Raw genomic sequence first — 15,516 nt, 5'->3', positions numbered from 1 at the left:
CCCACTATGGCCGGGCAGTGTTACCATGGCTGTGGTGTACAGTGACACCCCACTATGTCCGGGCAGTGTACTCAGGGCTGTGGTGTACAGTGACACCCCACTATGGCCGGGCAGTGTTACCATGGCTGTGGTGTACAGTGACACCCCACTATGTCCGGGCAGTGTACTCAGGGCTGTGGTGTACAGTGACACCCCACTATGGCCGGGCAGTGTTACCATGGCTGTGGTGTACAGTGACACCCCACTATGTCCGGGCAGTGTTACCATGGCTGTGGTGTACAGTGACACCCCACTATGGCCGGGCAGTGTTACCATGGCTGTGGTGTACAGTGACACCCCACTATGGCCGGGCAGTGTACTCAGGGCTGTGGTGTACAGTGACTCCCCACTATGGCCGGGCAGTGTTACCATGGCTGTGGTTTACAGTGACACCCCACTATGGCTGGGCAGTGTTACCATGGCTGTGGTTTACAGTGACACCCCACTATGGCCGGGCAGTGTTCTCAGGGCTGTGGTGTACAGTGACACCCCACTATGGCCGGGCAGTGTTCTCAGGGCTGTGGTTTACAGTGACACCCCACTATGACCGGGCAGTGGTTTCAGGGCTGTGGTGTACAGTGACACCCCACTATGGCTGGGCAGTGTTACCATGGCTGTGGTGTACAGTGACAGCCCACTATGTCCGGGCAGTGTTCTCAGGGCTGTGGTGTACAGTGACTCCCCACTATGTCCGGGCAGTGTTCTCAGGGCTGTGGTGTACAGTGACACCCCACTATGGCTGGGCAGTGTTCTCAGGGCTGTGGTGTACAGTGACTCCCCACTATGGCTGGGCAGTGTTCTCAGGGCTGTGGTGTACAGTGACTCCCCACTATGGCCGGGCAGTGTTCTCAGGGCTGTGGTGTACAGTGACTCCCCACTATGGCCGGGCAGTGTTCTCAGGGCTGTGGTGTACAGTGACTCCCCACTATGTCCGGGCAGTGTTCTCAGGGCTGCGGTGTACAGTGATACCCCACTATGGCCGGGCAGTGTTCTCAGGGCTGCGGTGTACAGTGATACCCCACTATGGCCGGGCAGTGTTCTCAGGGCTGTGGTGTACAGTGACTCCCCACTATGTCCGGGCAGTGTTCTCAGGGCTGTGGTGTACAGTGACTCCCCTCTGCTACAAGAGCAGTTGTGTAGTGCAATGCTGGTGACTAAAGAACTAGGAGCTCCGCACCTTTCATTGTATTGTCAGGCATCACCCTTCTACAGGGAACCAGCCAGTCCGATGTACATATAGAAGTAGTGGGTGTAGGCGCCTGTCCCCCTACAAATATGACAAGTTACTTGCTGACATCCAATGTGGCGGTCATGAGAAATCGAGTGTAGGAGACACATGTAAATCAGGCCGAAGTGCAGTGGGGGTGAGTCAGTGCACTGGGAAGAAGCACATTGACACGCCTCTAGTGCACTTTCAGCCTAATCTGCATACACTAGATTTCTTATGACCAGCACAGTGGGTCCACACAAGAAAAACGTTACTTTTATTGGGGTGCCAGCCCATATGTAAAAATGCTATAGTTGACAAATGCCAGAGCAAGCCTTACGTGTGTGACGGCCGGCATAGTACACGCAGGGTGTAACAGTGAAGTGCTCACTCAGCCATGGGTGTAACAGTGATATGGGAAAGACAACATACGGTAGCATAGCATGGGCGTAACAGCGGAGAATAAGGGGTAGTCGTAGGGTGTGACAGCAGGGTGATGGCCATAGTGTACAGTGCCGCCTGGGTGCTGTGATCTCTCCCTTCCAATCGGTAAGGGTTAAATATTTGCTTGTGATGTACAGGCTCCTGCATGGTCTGAGGTGCTGATGTTTCCTAACAATAGGGTGGCTCATTGCCAGTTACCTCTTAATCATAAGCCGGGTGACGCACTATAGGAATATTGGCATAAAAGAGAACACCGCACACTGTAGGGTGAGCATATAGGAGGAAGAGGCTTCATTCTTAAAGGAGCAGCAGCCTTCTTATGTTTGGTCACTGGTATTGCAAGGGTTAAGCTACTCAGGTTTCCGTCACCTTGGATTCCTTTGGCCTGAAGAAAAAAAAACCACTTGCCTTCCAGCATTCACTTTAATATATTCCTGGGTTATTCATTACCTGGCGCAGAACACCTACAAGAAACCTGCAGAATCTGGGAAACTGGTCCATATTTAGGATGCTTTATGCCGATCGGGAATTTCAAGGATTGGGCACGTGAGCCCGTCATAGCTAGCTGGTGCTTGGCATCTGCTCATGGCATTTCGTTGTATAATTGGCACCAGATAAGTGAAAGCTAGCTTCTGATTGCTTTCTATGATGAACCTTTTTTTGCCTGCGCTAATCTTTCTGCATGACGCTGTATTCGTGCTTTGTGAGTTTAGTTCTAATTTAAGGAGCATCTGTCACCAGACGTAGATCCTTATTTTAGGAAGCGAGTCTGAGGAGCCCTCATGTCCGTAGTAATAGGGGCTGGCATGCCCATGCAGTAAGGGTAATCTTTTAGATTTGTGCCACCAATGTCTGATTTATTTATTTTTCATCCTATAGATTAATCTAAAAAAGAAGTGTCACATGCTCATTAAAGTGAATCTGTCACCAGGATAGACCTTTATTACGTAGGTCCTGTGACATGATGTCGGCTATGCCATTCTATGTGCCCCTCAACCATCTGCACACAGACACTTGTCTGTATGCTGCCACTTATACTCAGAGAAGAATGGTGCTTGGAAACGGGGATGGGACTGAAGGAATAATTGGGATAGCAGTGACCATCTATACAGTCATGGCCAAAAGTATTGACACCCCTGCAATTCTGTCAGATAATACTCAGTTTCTTCCTGAAAATGATTGCAAACACAAATTCTTTGGTATTATTATCTTCATTTAATTTGTCTTAAATGAAAAAACACAAAAAGAATTGTCCTAAAGCCAAAATGGATATAATTCCACACCAAACATAAAAAAGGGGGTGGACAAAAGTATTGGCACTGTTCGAAAAATGTGATGCTTCTCTAATTTGTGTAATTAACAGCACCTGTAACTTACCTGTGGCACCTAACAGGTGTTGGCAATAACTAACTCACACTTGCAGCCAGTTGACATGGATTAAAGTTGACTCAACCTCTGTCCTGTGTCCCTGTGTGTACCACATTGAGCATGGAGAAAAGAAAGCAGACCAAAGAACTGTCTGAGGACTTGAGAAACCAAATTGTGAGGAGAGCAATCTCAAGGCTACAAGTCCATCTCCAAAGACCTGAATGTTCCTGTGTCTACCGTGCGCAGTGTCATCAAGAAGTTTAAAGCCCATGGCACTGTGGCTAACCTCCCTAGATGTGGACGGAAAAGAAAATTGACAAGAGATTTCAACTCAAGATTGCTCATGTTGGATAAAGAACCTCGACTAACATCCAAACAAGTTCAAGCTGCCCTGCAGTCCGAGGGTACAACAGTGTCAGCCTGTACAATCCGTCGGCGTCTGAATGAAAAGGGACTGTATGGTAGGAGACCCAGGAAGACCCCACTTCTTACCCTGAGACATAAAAAAAACCAGGCTGGAGTTTGCCAAAACTTACCTGAAAAAGCCTAAAACGTTTTGGAAGAATGTTCTCTGGTCAGATGAGACAAAAGTAGAGCTTTTTGGGCAAAGGCATCAACATAGAGTTTATAGTAGAAAAAAAAGAGGCATTCAAAGAAAAGAACACGGTCCCTACAGTCAAATATGGCGGAGGTTCCCTGATGTTTTGGGGTTGTTTTGCTGCCTCTGGCACTGGACTGCTTGACCGTGTGCATGGCATTATGAAGTCTGAAGACTACCAACAAATTTTGCAGCATAATGTAGGGCCCAGTGTGAGAAAGCTGGGTCTCCCTCAGAGGTCTTGGGTCTTCCAGCAGGACAATGACCCAAAACACACTTCAAAAAGCCCTAGAAAATGGTTTGAGAGAAAGCACTGGAGACTTCTAAGGTGGACAGCAATGAGTCCAGACCTGAATCCCATAGAACACCTGTGGAGAGATCTAAAAATGGCAGTTTGGAGAAGGCACCCTTCAAATATCAGGGACCTGGAGCAGTTTGCCAAAGAAGAATGGTCTAAAATTCCAGCAGAGCATTGTAAGAAACTCAGTGATGGTTAACGGAAGCGGTTGGTCGCAGTTATTTTGGCTAAAGGTTGTGCAACCTTTAGTATTAGGCTGAGGGTGCCAATACTTTTGTCTGGCCCATTTTTGGAGTTTTGTGTGAAATGATCAATGTTTTGCTTTTTGCGTCATTCTCTTTTGTGTTTTTTCATTTAAGACAAGTTAAATGAAGAAAATAATACCAAAGAATTTGTGATTGCAATCATTTTCAGGAAGAAACTGAGTATTATCTGACAGAATTGCAGGGGTGTCAATACTTTTGGCCATGACTGTACATGCAGATGTCTCCATTGTGGTTCATGAGTTGTAACACCCATCATGTTAAGTGGAGACAGCCCCATGTATGTATGGTTACTTCCTCTCTGGCTGCATAGTGGCATACATCAAAGGCTTTTGTCTAAATTTGCACGTTATAATCTGAAGTGTAAATAGTTTAAATCCAGTTTAGCAGGTTTACTGGAGCAGTGGCCCACAGGGAGAAAATAAAGTTCTATCCTCCCTGCAGCCGCTCGCTTGCAGTCATTGGAGCAATGCAGGGAGCTGTTAGTCACCTCTCACTACACATTAGGAGTGCTGTAATCACTCACATGCTGCAGAAAAGGCTGACATTCAATTTGCAGAGGAGTGATTACAGTTGTGATCCCTGCACTATTCTGATGACTGGAAACTAGCAGCTGCAGGGAGAATAAAGCTTCATTTTCTCCTTGTAGCCATGCTTCTAATAAGCCTGGCAGAAATGATTTACAAATTGTTTACCTGGAGATTACCCTTATATTTGCAGTTAAATAGTATTTCTAGAGATGTCCGTTTCCCTTTAACCCCTTACCGACATGTACGGTGCACGTGGGGCACAGTTATGTGGAGCAGGCTCAGGAAATGAGGCCGCACTACCCATGCAGATGATGACTGTTATATTCAACCATCATCTGTCTCTAACAGTCTTGGATAGAGTCACACTTCGTCCCTGTTAAATGCCACTGCGAATTCTCTGACAGCGGCATTTATAGTGCGTAGTTAGGATGCGTGCCATTCAGCCCCCTCTGTACTGCGATTACAGAGTGCCAGTGGGTTGCCATGGAAGCTGGAGGTGTCATGAAGACCCCCATGCCTATGGATGGTGTTCGTAGTAGACTGTGACTTTTACTATATACTGCAATATAGTTGTATTGCAGGATTTAGTGTAAGCGAGCAGACGATCACAGGTTCAAGTGACCCAAAAGGGCAAAAAAAAAATGCTATAAAAATATCCATGAAAGTCTGATCTATCAAAATATAAAATTAAACTGGTGAAAACTGTAAAAAGAAAAAGAAAATATCAAGATGTCAGAATTGCTGTTTTTCTGTGGAAGCAAGAAAAATGCAATAAGAAGCAATCAAAACATTGTGTCTACCCCAATGTGTTATCAATAAAAACATCAGCTCACCATGCAAAAACAAGCTCCATTTACCGAAAGTGAAAACATAACAAATCTTGGAAAATGGCGACACAAGCAAATTATTTGATGAGTTGTGGTTTTGCAATTTCAACCCACTTGGATGTTTTTCCTGTTTTCCAGTACATTGAAGGGTAACATGGATGGTGTTGTTCAAAATTACAATTCATCCTACAAATAAAGCAAGACCTCATATGGCTATGTCGGCGGAAAAATAAAAAAGTTATGTATCCGGGAAGACAGGGAAGAGAGAACTATAGCGCAAAACCAAAAAAATTGACCAGTTCCTTAAATGGAAACCTTTGTTGGCTGCCTGGATACTGCCTCATTGAGGAGGAGGATGGCCATTTAGCGCAGTCCTTTCCGCTGGTCAGAGTATATTTGATAGCCAGGCTCCGTCCTTTACCTTTTACCTTACTCTCCAGATTGTATCTAGCTGTTTACAGTTACAGCACGGACATCAGGCGGTCAGGGTGTGTTACATTGAGCGGACTCGCAGCTATTTCCAGTTGTGACAACAGCTGTAAGTTTGGTCGGCATGTGATGGCATCGTGACTACCGTGTACGTTCCTGAGCGGGCATTGCAGGGTAGATGCGGCAGAATGTCTTTTATATGCGATATGTTAGTCTAGGGCGAGTTGGAATTCCACATTTGTATGGAATCTGTTTGCAGTTTATTATGTGTGTATATGTAGGTGGGAGCCAGTGAGCATGGCAGGTGTGCGCCTCCTCACACTGACACCGCACATAATGATATAGTGGTATACAAAAGGAATTTGTCAGACCTGATTCCTAAGGCTTAGAGGTGTCTGACATAGAAGGAGTGGCACAGCAGAAAAGGTGTGTGTGCCCCCAGGGTAGACGCGGAGAGGGTAAATCAGGTGTGTCCCAGACACTTGCTTCCTTCCTGCATCTATGTAATCGGTCAGGGCACAGGAATATGGGGCCGGGGTAGCGATGGTCTTAAGATGCCATCTGATGTGATGGACTCTTCCAGTAGGATCACAGACCTTTCCGATCACTTACTGATGGTCGTCACTTTTTGGGATGTATCATTACTAGAAGAGCAAGCCCCTGCTAATAGGATGCATTATCACTAGCAATGGACTGCAGGATAATATGCACAGGTCATCAGAGCATTTGCCATAATGATGTAGCAGAGAATGTATATTCAGGGCTGGAGCAGAAACGCTAAAGAAAAGTTTATCAAAAACAGTGGCTCTTAAACAAGAAAATGTGCTTTTGGTATCTGTTGACCAGACAAACATTGCCAAAAAAAGTTTGCTTTACAATAAAAGTACTGAAAGTTTTATGGGAGCCGCAAGAAAAAAATTGGGAAGAGCAAGAGGGACACGTGATTTTTTTTTTTTTTTTTTTTTAACCTGTTTATTGGTAGCATTTTTTCACCCAAGCATGATACAAGTGCGTTTGTGTTCCAGTACTACGGCCACAATTCCTGGCCTGTCTGTTGTGAATCGAAATGACTCTAGATAATGCAGTCGGCTGGGACCAATAGTCACAACACAGGCACCAAAAGGCCCTCTAATGGTACTTCTTTTTTAGGTAGAACCATTCTGAAACCTGGGGGAAAAGCACTCAGTAAACACTCAAAAGAATGAAATGCATTACAGTGGAAAAACGACGTCACAACCTCATTAGTTTATACAGTACAAGTAAAGAAAAAAAGAAAAAACTGCCAGGACATTGCAAAAACGTCTGAAACATTTGCATTTGTTTTGTGGTGCAATTTTTCTTGGAATAATATTACACCTAAAATAAATGGTCAAATGGAAAGCCAGCTCACCACAAAAGTCACCTAAAAGAAATGGTGACTTGAAAGAGAAAAAACTCCCAGCATGTTCTGGCAAGAAATATCTTGTTAATCATTGTCAACATCTCTATTTTTAAAGTTCTGACATTGTCTATCCATCCATAGACAGTCATGGCCGAAAAGTTTGGCTCTAGAGATGAGCGAACATGCTAGGATAAGGTGTTATCCAAGCATGGCCGGGTGCTTACCAAGTGTCTTCAGCGTCCTCAAATATGTCTTGTGGCTGTTCATGAAGGGATTCACGTTCGCTCATCACTAGTTAGCACCCTTCTGCCAAGTATTTCTCCCAGAAAATTACTATTTTACATGTTTATTTCTTTTGTGAGTATTGGACAACACAAAAAGAGAAAACATGCAAATTAGACATTATTTCACACAAAGCCCCCAAAATGGGCCTGACAAAATTGTTGTCACTTTTCCAAAATTGAACGTAAACAACTTTTTTCAAGCAATGTGGGCAGTGTGAAATTCGCACCTTGAACCAGATAAAAAGGGGGCAAGTTGACTCATCAATCTTTGTATTGTGTGTGCTATATTAAGGAAGGAGAACAGAAAGAGAAGAAGAGAACCGTCTGAGGACTTGAGAATAGAGATGGGCGAACCCAAATAGTAATCCGTACCGGACCCCTACTGTTCGGCCATGGACTCTGGACACTGATTTCACCAGGAACGTCGTATTAGGCTAGGTTCAGATTGTATTAGGGCGATCCGTTCCGTTTAACTATCCGTTACTTAGCGACTCTATGTAACGGATCCGTTAACGCGCCCATAGATTTACATTATCGTAATGCATCCTATCGCATGTCAAAATCTGCATGCGTTAGCGACGATGTGTTAACTTTGTGACGCACCCTCGAACACGGTTTATCGCGTTTTCGAGTACGGTAAGGCTAGTGCATGCCAACGCAATGGTACCACGCATTAGCGAGATTGTAGCAAAAAAGCTATTTTGTGCATCAGCGTTAGTGCATCCATTTAATGGATCCATTAAATGGATGGCACTGAAGCGATGTGAACCTAGCCTTACTGTTTGTGTTCGCCCCCCCCCCCCAAAGATCAGGTGTTTCTTGTGCTGTCAAGTGCATGACAGCGTGGCAAGCATTGCCTCTGATCGGGGTAAAATAATTGTCGTGTTTATATCTCTATACCTATAGAAATTAATTTCTGATGTCTGTTTTTTTTTTTTGCATGGTCTAGTTATTTGGCCGATCTGCCCCAAATTAACCCCTTAGGTAAAGCCATCACTCCATTAGTTTTAGACCAGGTGTCAGCAACGTTGGACCTACCGTTCGCAAGATATTTTCAAAATAAGAACCGAACATAAACACAAATATTAATTTACGGTGAAACTGGACCGTTCTCACCCAAATTTGCCATATAGGTAAGTCAAGCAATTCGTTAAGTTTATACCAGGTTTTAGCTTTTTGGAACCTACTGTTCTTGATATAGTCATCAAAAAATGCAATGGAGAAGCATTCTTGAGATATTCCCCCCAAAAAACAGAACATCTACACTTCTGTGTGCAGGGGGCCTTCACATAATTCTACAAGGAGGAATACTAAGAATCATTTAGGTGGTTTGTAGGTTTTTGTGTAAAGTTGTTTACTTCTTGCAGATGTCAGTGGTGTTTGCCGTCTTGTTTTACGCCATTATGTCGGAACTTATGCAGCTACTGCAGTGTATGTGCCGGATCAGGGAAGCGATTGTTTCCCGGAGGCAAATATTTTAAGACTTACTGTATGTTTGCATTTTCCATGTTTTAATTCCCATATTAAAAGAGAACTTTTTTTTTAACCTGTTATTTTCCTATAACCAATTATTCTAGTACAATTAGCCTTTTAATTGACATGAAGTGTAGGTTATAATAAATACATAAAACCGGATTATTTCCAGCTTGGAAATGGGGCGTTATAATAATAGCCGGGATAGGACGGCTTTAGAGTTTTTTGGGTTTTTTTTTTCAGGTAGGTGACTGATGGCGGGGACTTTTACAGTTCCTAGATGTTATTCATGATCACATGGACAGCTGCCAGAGCAGTTGTCTGCGGAACTGCATAATCTCAGGCATGTTGCGGGACTTGTCATATCCTGTATATCAGAAAATAGACCCTGTGTAAGGAAATCATGGTACAGAGGAAGGAAAGCTGCTGCCTTTATACAACTATGGGATTATAAGGGTATGTGCACACTGCATCTTTTTCAGGCGGGTGAACAAAAATATTTCAGGAGGCAGATGCTTCCAAGAAGTACTGGTATTTTATTTTTTCCTCAAACCCCTTTTTGGTTGGTTTCTGAACTTTTTTTAGACATTTTTGAATGCTGTTGGGTTTTTATTTTAAGCTTTCATAAGGGTATGTGTCCACGTTCAGGATTACATCAGGATTTGGTCAGGATTTTACATCAGTATTTGTAAGCCAAAACCAGGAGTGGAACAATTAGAGGAAAAGTATAATAGAAACATATGCTCCACTTCTGCATTTATCACCCACTCCTGGTTTTGGCTACAAATACTGAGGTAAAATCCTGACCAAATCCTGATGCAATCCTGAACGTGGACACATACCCTTAGGGTATGTGTCCACGTTCAGGAAACGCTGCGTTTTTGACGCAGCGCTGAGCCACAGCATCAAAAACGCAGCGTCCAGATGTTACAGCATAGTGGAGGGGATTTAATGAAATCCCGTCTCCACTGTGCATTAAAAAACGCATGTGTTTTTCCTGCAAAAGTGCACCTGCGGTGCGTTTTTTCAGAACGCAGCATGTTGCTACTATGAGCAAAACACGCAGGTACACCGCAGGTGACCTGCCAGTGACCTCAGGTGCATTTTTGGTCAGGATTTTACCTGCATAAAATCCTGACCAAAGCCTGAAGCAAACCTGAACGTGGACACATACCCTTAGAGTGTACAACACTTGACGCTTTTTTTGACTGAAAACGACACTGTAATCACATACAAAATGCACTTTATAAGGTTATATCATGCCTGCTCATTTAGTCATAGGGGTGTGCTTCATTTCAGGGACCTGTGCATGCGCCGTGACGAGCGGCTCCCTGAAGCTGTATGTAGTAGCCAGCGTCACTGACTGTATTCGCTCATCACGGCACAATCCCGGGAACATCATTCAGATTGCGCGGGCAGTGACAACTGTGACTGAATGTACTGAAGCTCACCCCTGTGACTAAATGAGCAGGTACGATATAACTATATAAAGTGCATTGTGCACGTGACTACGGTGCCGTTTTTAATAAAAAAAAAATGATGCTAAAAATGTATGACTGGTTCCATTTAAGCTCATTTTGATGCGGAAGCCACCTGGAAAAGACATGATGTGCACATACCCTAAGGAGCCTCGCTCTTTGCCAGCACCCAGTTACACAAACCAGTTTTACTCCATTCTTTATCCAATTCTCCAACAACTAGCCAGGAGTGTGAAAAATCAGTGTACTTACCTGACGGACATTTGTCAGTACAGTGACCGTATGTATGCGGTCATCTTTCAGTGTCTATGGATTGTAGCGGCCTTCGTACTGTACAGTTAGCTTCTATTTCTGGATTATTGTGTTACACTAGGCCGCTTGTTGTCACCGCATTGTTTTATGTGATACTTAACTGTGCTGACTGGTAACTAATGTATCAATCTGCCGGTAAATTTGGGCTTCATGTATCAAACGTGTCTTGTTGTCCAACTCAACCAGAGTTTAGTTTGCAAATTGAAAGTCAAATTATTATTTTTTTTATTATTTTTATTTTGGTCAAAAATGCGTTATTTCTAAAACCACGTACATGAGGGATCAGTGTAGATAGATATGAGGCCATGTTGCCACATAGAAACATGCTGTCATGTAGTGTAGTGCCCAGTATAACCTCGTAATCCGCTCATACGTTTCTGCAAACTTTCTTTTTTTTTTTTTTTCAAATAGCGATTTATGTCCACTTCTTTCTTCATCATCAGTCTCTCTGGAATTGATCCTGAACTTCTAGAACCTCTGACATGCTGAGACACAGAGGCTGGATTTGTAGGGTTTCTGCAGCAATGAAAGTACTTGGTAATCCTCCCCCCCCATATCTATATGAAGAGTACACAATAGGACCACCTGGTCAGGAGTGTTGGTAAAATGAATGTACTGGTAGTACCCGCTGAGTCCTATTGGCACTTAACATATTCCTAATGAAGGGGCCAGTGCAGCTTGGATGGACTGGTCTTATTGGTATGGATTTTTGGGGGACTGGTTTTACTGGCTCAGCAGCTGGTTGTGGGACACCCAGCAACAGGTTTTTAGATTCCCAGCTGTTTGTCTCTCCCTCAACTGGAATTTCCGGTGTCTGCTCAATTTGTTTTAACCCTTTGTATTTTTCACATACTTGAAACAACTGCATGCCATAAAATCCAAGACACCAATCGTGTATTCATTTTTGTGTAGTATTTCACTTGAATTTTGAACTGTATGTATATATATATATATATATATATATATATATATATATATATATATATATATATATATATATATATATATATATATATATATATATATAAAAGAGAGAGAGAATTGAATAAAGAACAGCACCTAATAAAATAGTTGGGTGCAAAGCTTCTTAGGGTACCGTACATACCATATATATATATATATATATATACCAATATAGATAAAATGGAAGCAGCACACCATTTCTTCAGTGCAAAAAAAATGTTTTAATGGCCCATTGTGCGACTTTTCGGCTCTCTGTGAAGAAGGCTCACACACACGCACAATGGGCCATTAAAACCGCTTTTTCTGCACTAAAGAAATGGTGTGCTGCTTCCATTTTTCTATAGAGATATATATTTATATCTTTCTATATACACTACATTTTCGTAACCTCTCAATTTATTCAGTATTAAGTATAAATACCACGGTCAGAAATAAACGCTCCTTGACTTGATACGCCATCAGTGAGGTTCTTAATGGATGGTTTAGTAATGTTCTGTCAGACTGAATGCACTTATGCAAATCATCATGATCCACTGCTGGCAGCTCCCTTTTGTAATCACTGACCAATGACATTCCACATGTGCTTGATAGTGGACAAGTCTGGAGATGCTTCACATGATGGCATGTTTAGGCCACGTAGGACAAGCGACATGTGGCCTGGCTTCTGACACCTTGGAGACATGTCTAAACCACTGCTTCCTCAACCAATTCAATGAAATGCTGAGCTGTTTGTGTACCTACAATGAAGACTAGAGGGTCCGGCTAACATACATTGTTCCAACCGACATTATAATCTTGGGATTAGCATCGGTGTGACATTCCCTTATGAAGGTCACTTCATGGCGTTTCCAACCTGATGCTGGAATGGAGGTCTGTCTTCTTCAGCTTCTTTTGTCTTTGATGCAGTGATAGCCATAAATTGGTCTGGAGACCACATGAGTAACAATATGAAGATGCTTTCACTGGGAAACATCACACTGGTCAAACTCCCAGGATTATGGTGTGGGATGATATAATGTACGGTAGCCGGACCCCTCAAGTCTTTTTTTCAGGTACAATAATAACTTCGAGTTACATTGATATGGTGTTGGAACCCTTGGTACTAACATTTCTCATTGATAACATTCCAAAGTTTGTAAGTGCACATGGCACTCATACTCAATATTGAATAAATTAAAATGTTTTTTCCATTTTTTTTCCTCATTTATAGATCATAAGCTTGCGAGCACGGCCCTCACTCGTCCTGTAACCGTTGATATACTACATGTAACTTTATAATGTCTTTATTGTCTGTCTATGACCTGTTGAATTGTTGGCGCTATATAAGATTATTATTAGTAGTAGTAGGTTAATTTGCATATAATTAACATGTCTGTCCATCCTGTGATTTCCATAAATCCACCACTTTCCTGTCTTGGTGTTGCAATTTCAGTGCTGAGGAGTATATTAGACAGATAGGTATACCATTGATATTGGATAGATGATAGATATATGATCAAATCTATATAATATTGTTTCAGAACTAGAAGAAACCTCACCCCCCCCCCCCCCCCCCTACTCCTGCGCTCTCCCGTCTGTGCACTATTAGAACTTCCTGTTGTGGAAATCTGGGAATTCACAGGAAATTGTTCCCATTTGTGGAATCCTGGTTTATCATTAGACATGTCGGTTTATGTTTTACTTTATCAATGTCCACCCTCGTTCCCATTTACACGCAGCCTTTAAGGATCATTGTTAAAAACCACACCATTAGCACAGTTTGCGCAGTTTTCTTTGTGAAAACAAACATTGGGGGCAAATAAAAAATATATAGATGACTTTCAAGTTTTAATTGTTAGCAAGTTTGATTATGAGGTTCTTGGCAAAGTAGATATTTGGAGCTACTCTGAAGACTGGATTATAATGGATTACTGCGACGCTCTAACCACCTTTCCCTTTAAGCTAGAACTTTACGGCAACACTGAAATCGCAGCGACACATTGTAACATTATTGCGTTGCGACCTGCAGCATTGTGACAGTCGGATATGTTTACAAATTTGTTGGATTCTCTTTTTAATGGTCAACACGTCGCTGTGTAGCCCCAGCTGAAGAAACGTAGAGCTATGACTTCTTGCCTCTCTTACTTATATTAAATAAATAAAATGTAATAAGTTGTTTTTGTTTTTTTTTTTGTCTTTTTCTTGTTTGTCGCGATAATGATTTTGCAGCAGCCCACTTATTTACGGTATATAGAATTTTTTTGACACTCAAGGGCAACATTTGTAGATGCCACCAAATCTGAGGTCTCAACATTTAGGCATCAATCAGACATTATTATTATTATTTTATTTTTTTATTTTTTTACAGGTTTTTCATATTGGAAAACAATAACAAAGCGCAGAATTATACCTGCAAATGGGTTTTTCAAAACTTAATTTCTACATCCCCAATTATCTGGGAAATTTGGTATTATTTAGTATTAGACCGGTGGCGCCTTAGGATAAGCAGACACATGGATGTTCGGGTTCGACCGAACTTTAATCCAAAATTCGGTTTGGGTACTCGAACTGTACCTGAACTTGAACCCCATAGAAGTTAATGGGGACCCACACTTTGGTCATGTAAAATGGTCATGGTACTGGCAAAGGGGCTGCCAAAAAAAGCACAGTACCCCCACAAAGTCTTTCTTTCCTTCTTTCTCTTTACCTGGAGAAGTTCGTGTTCGGAGTTCAGCACTGGACGCTAGATATCCAGTATGAACCCCGGTTCGTTCATCTCTTATGGTGACTATCAGTCAGGGAAGGTCGATTTCTGCACAGACAACTAGAGCCCATAATCAGGCAGAGTGCTTCATAAGTGATCTATTCGGATGATCGAAAGATGAGATGTTGAACGGCCGTAGAGTTGTAGCTGCTGCACTCTCTCCTCTCCTACACTCCTCTCTATGATCGGTGAAGGGAACAAACAGGAATTTGAAAAGTCAGTGATTAACTCTCTGCCTCAGCCCAGAGAGGTCAGTAACTAGACCATGGTTGTAAATTACTCTCTCTTTACTGTAGTTTGACAGGGTTACTGTCATTTGACAGGATTCCGAAATGTTCCTTTTTCTGTTGGCAGAACACCTCCCTGTCCTATAGACATCTACTGATACCGACATTAACTGCTTCACTGCTCCAGGGATTCTGAAAATGACCTCCCTACTGCCCTAGACACCAGGCAGGGATTCTGACAACTTCTTTACTGCTCTAGACACCAGGCATGGGATTCAGAAAATAACCTCCCTACTGCCCTAGACACCAGGCAGGGATTCTGACAGTAACCCCCCTACTGCCCTAGACACCAGGCAGGGATTCTGACAATATCCTCTCTACTGCCCTAGACATCAGGCAGGGATTCTGACAATAACCTCTCTACTGCCCTAGACACCAGGCAGGGATTCTGACAATAACCTCTCTACTGCCCTAGACACCAGGCAGGGATTCTGACAATAACCTCTCTACTGCCCTAGACACGAGGCAGGGATTCTGACAATAACCTCTCTACTGCCCTAGACACCAGGCAGGGATTCTGACAATAACCTCTCTACTGCCCTAGACACCAGGCAGGGATTCTGACAATAACCCCCCTACTGCCCTAGACACC

At 43.0% G+C, this 15,516-nt stretch overlaps 1 protein-coding gene across 9 annotated transcripts in view; it reads left to right on the top strand.

Moving 5' to 3' along the window:
- The window catches only part of MACF1 (microtubule actin crosslinking factor 1), a 377,759-nt gene that overhangs the window by 121,345 nt on the left and 240,898 nt on the right, over positions 1-15,516 (top strand). The gene's annotated exons all lie outside the window — the stretch shown is intronic.

The sequence above is a fragment of the Ranitomeya variabilis genome, chromosome 3, assembly GCF_051348905.1.
Source record: "Ranitomeya variabilis isolate aRanVar5 chromosome 3, aRanVar5.hap1, whole genome shotgun sequence".
NCBI lineage: Eukaryota > Metazoa > Chordata > Amphibia > Anura > Dendrobatidae > Ranitomeya > Ranitomeya variabilis.
Note: the sequence above shows the minus strand (reverse complement) of the source record. Positions and strands in the feature narration are given on the sequence as shown.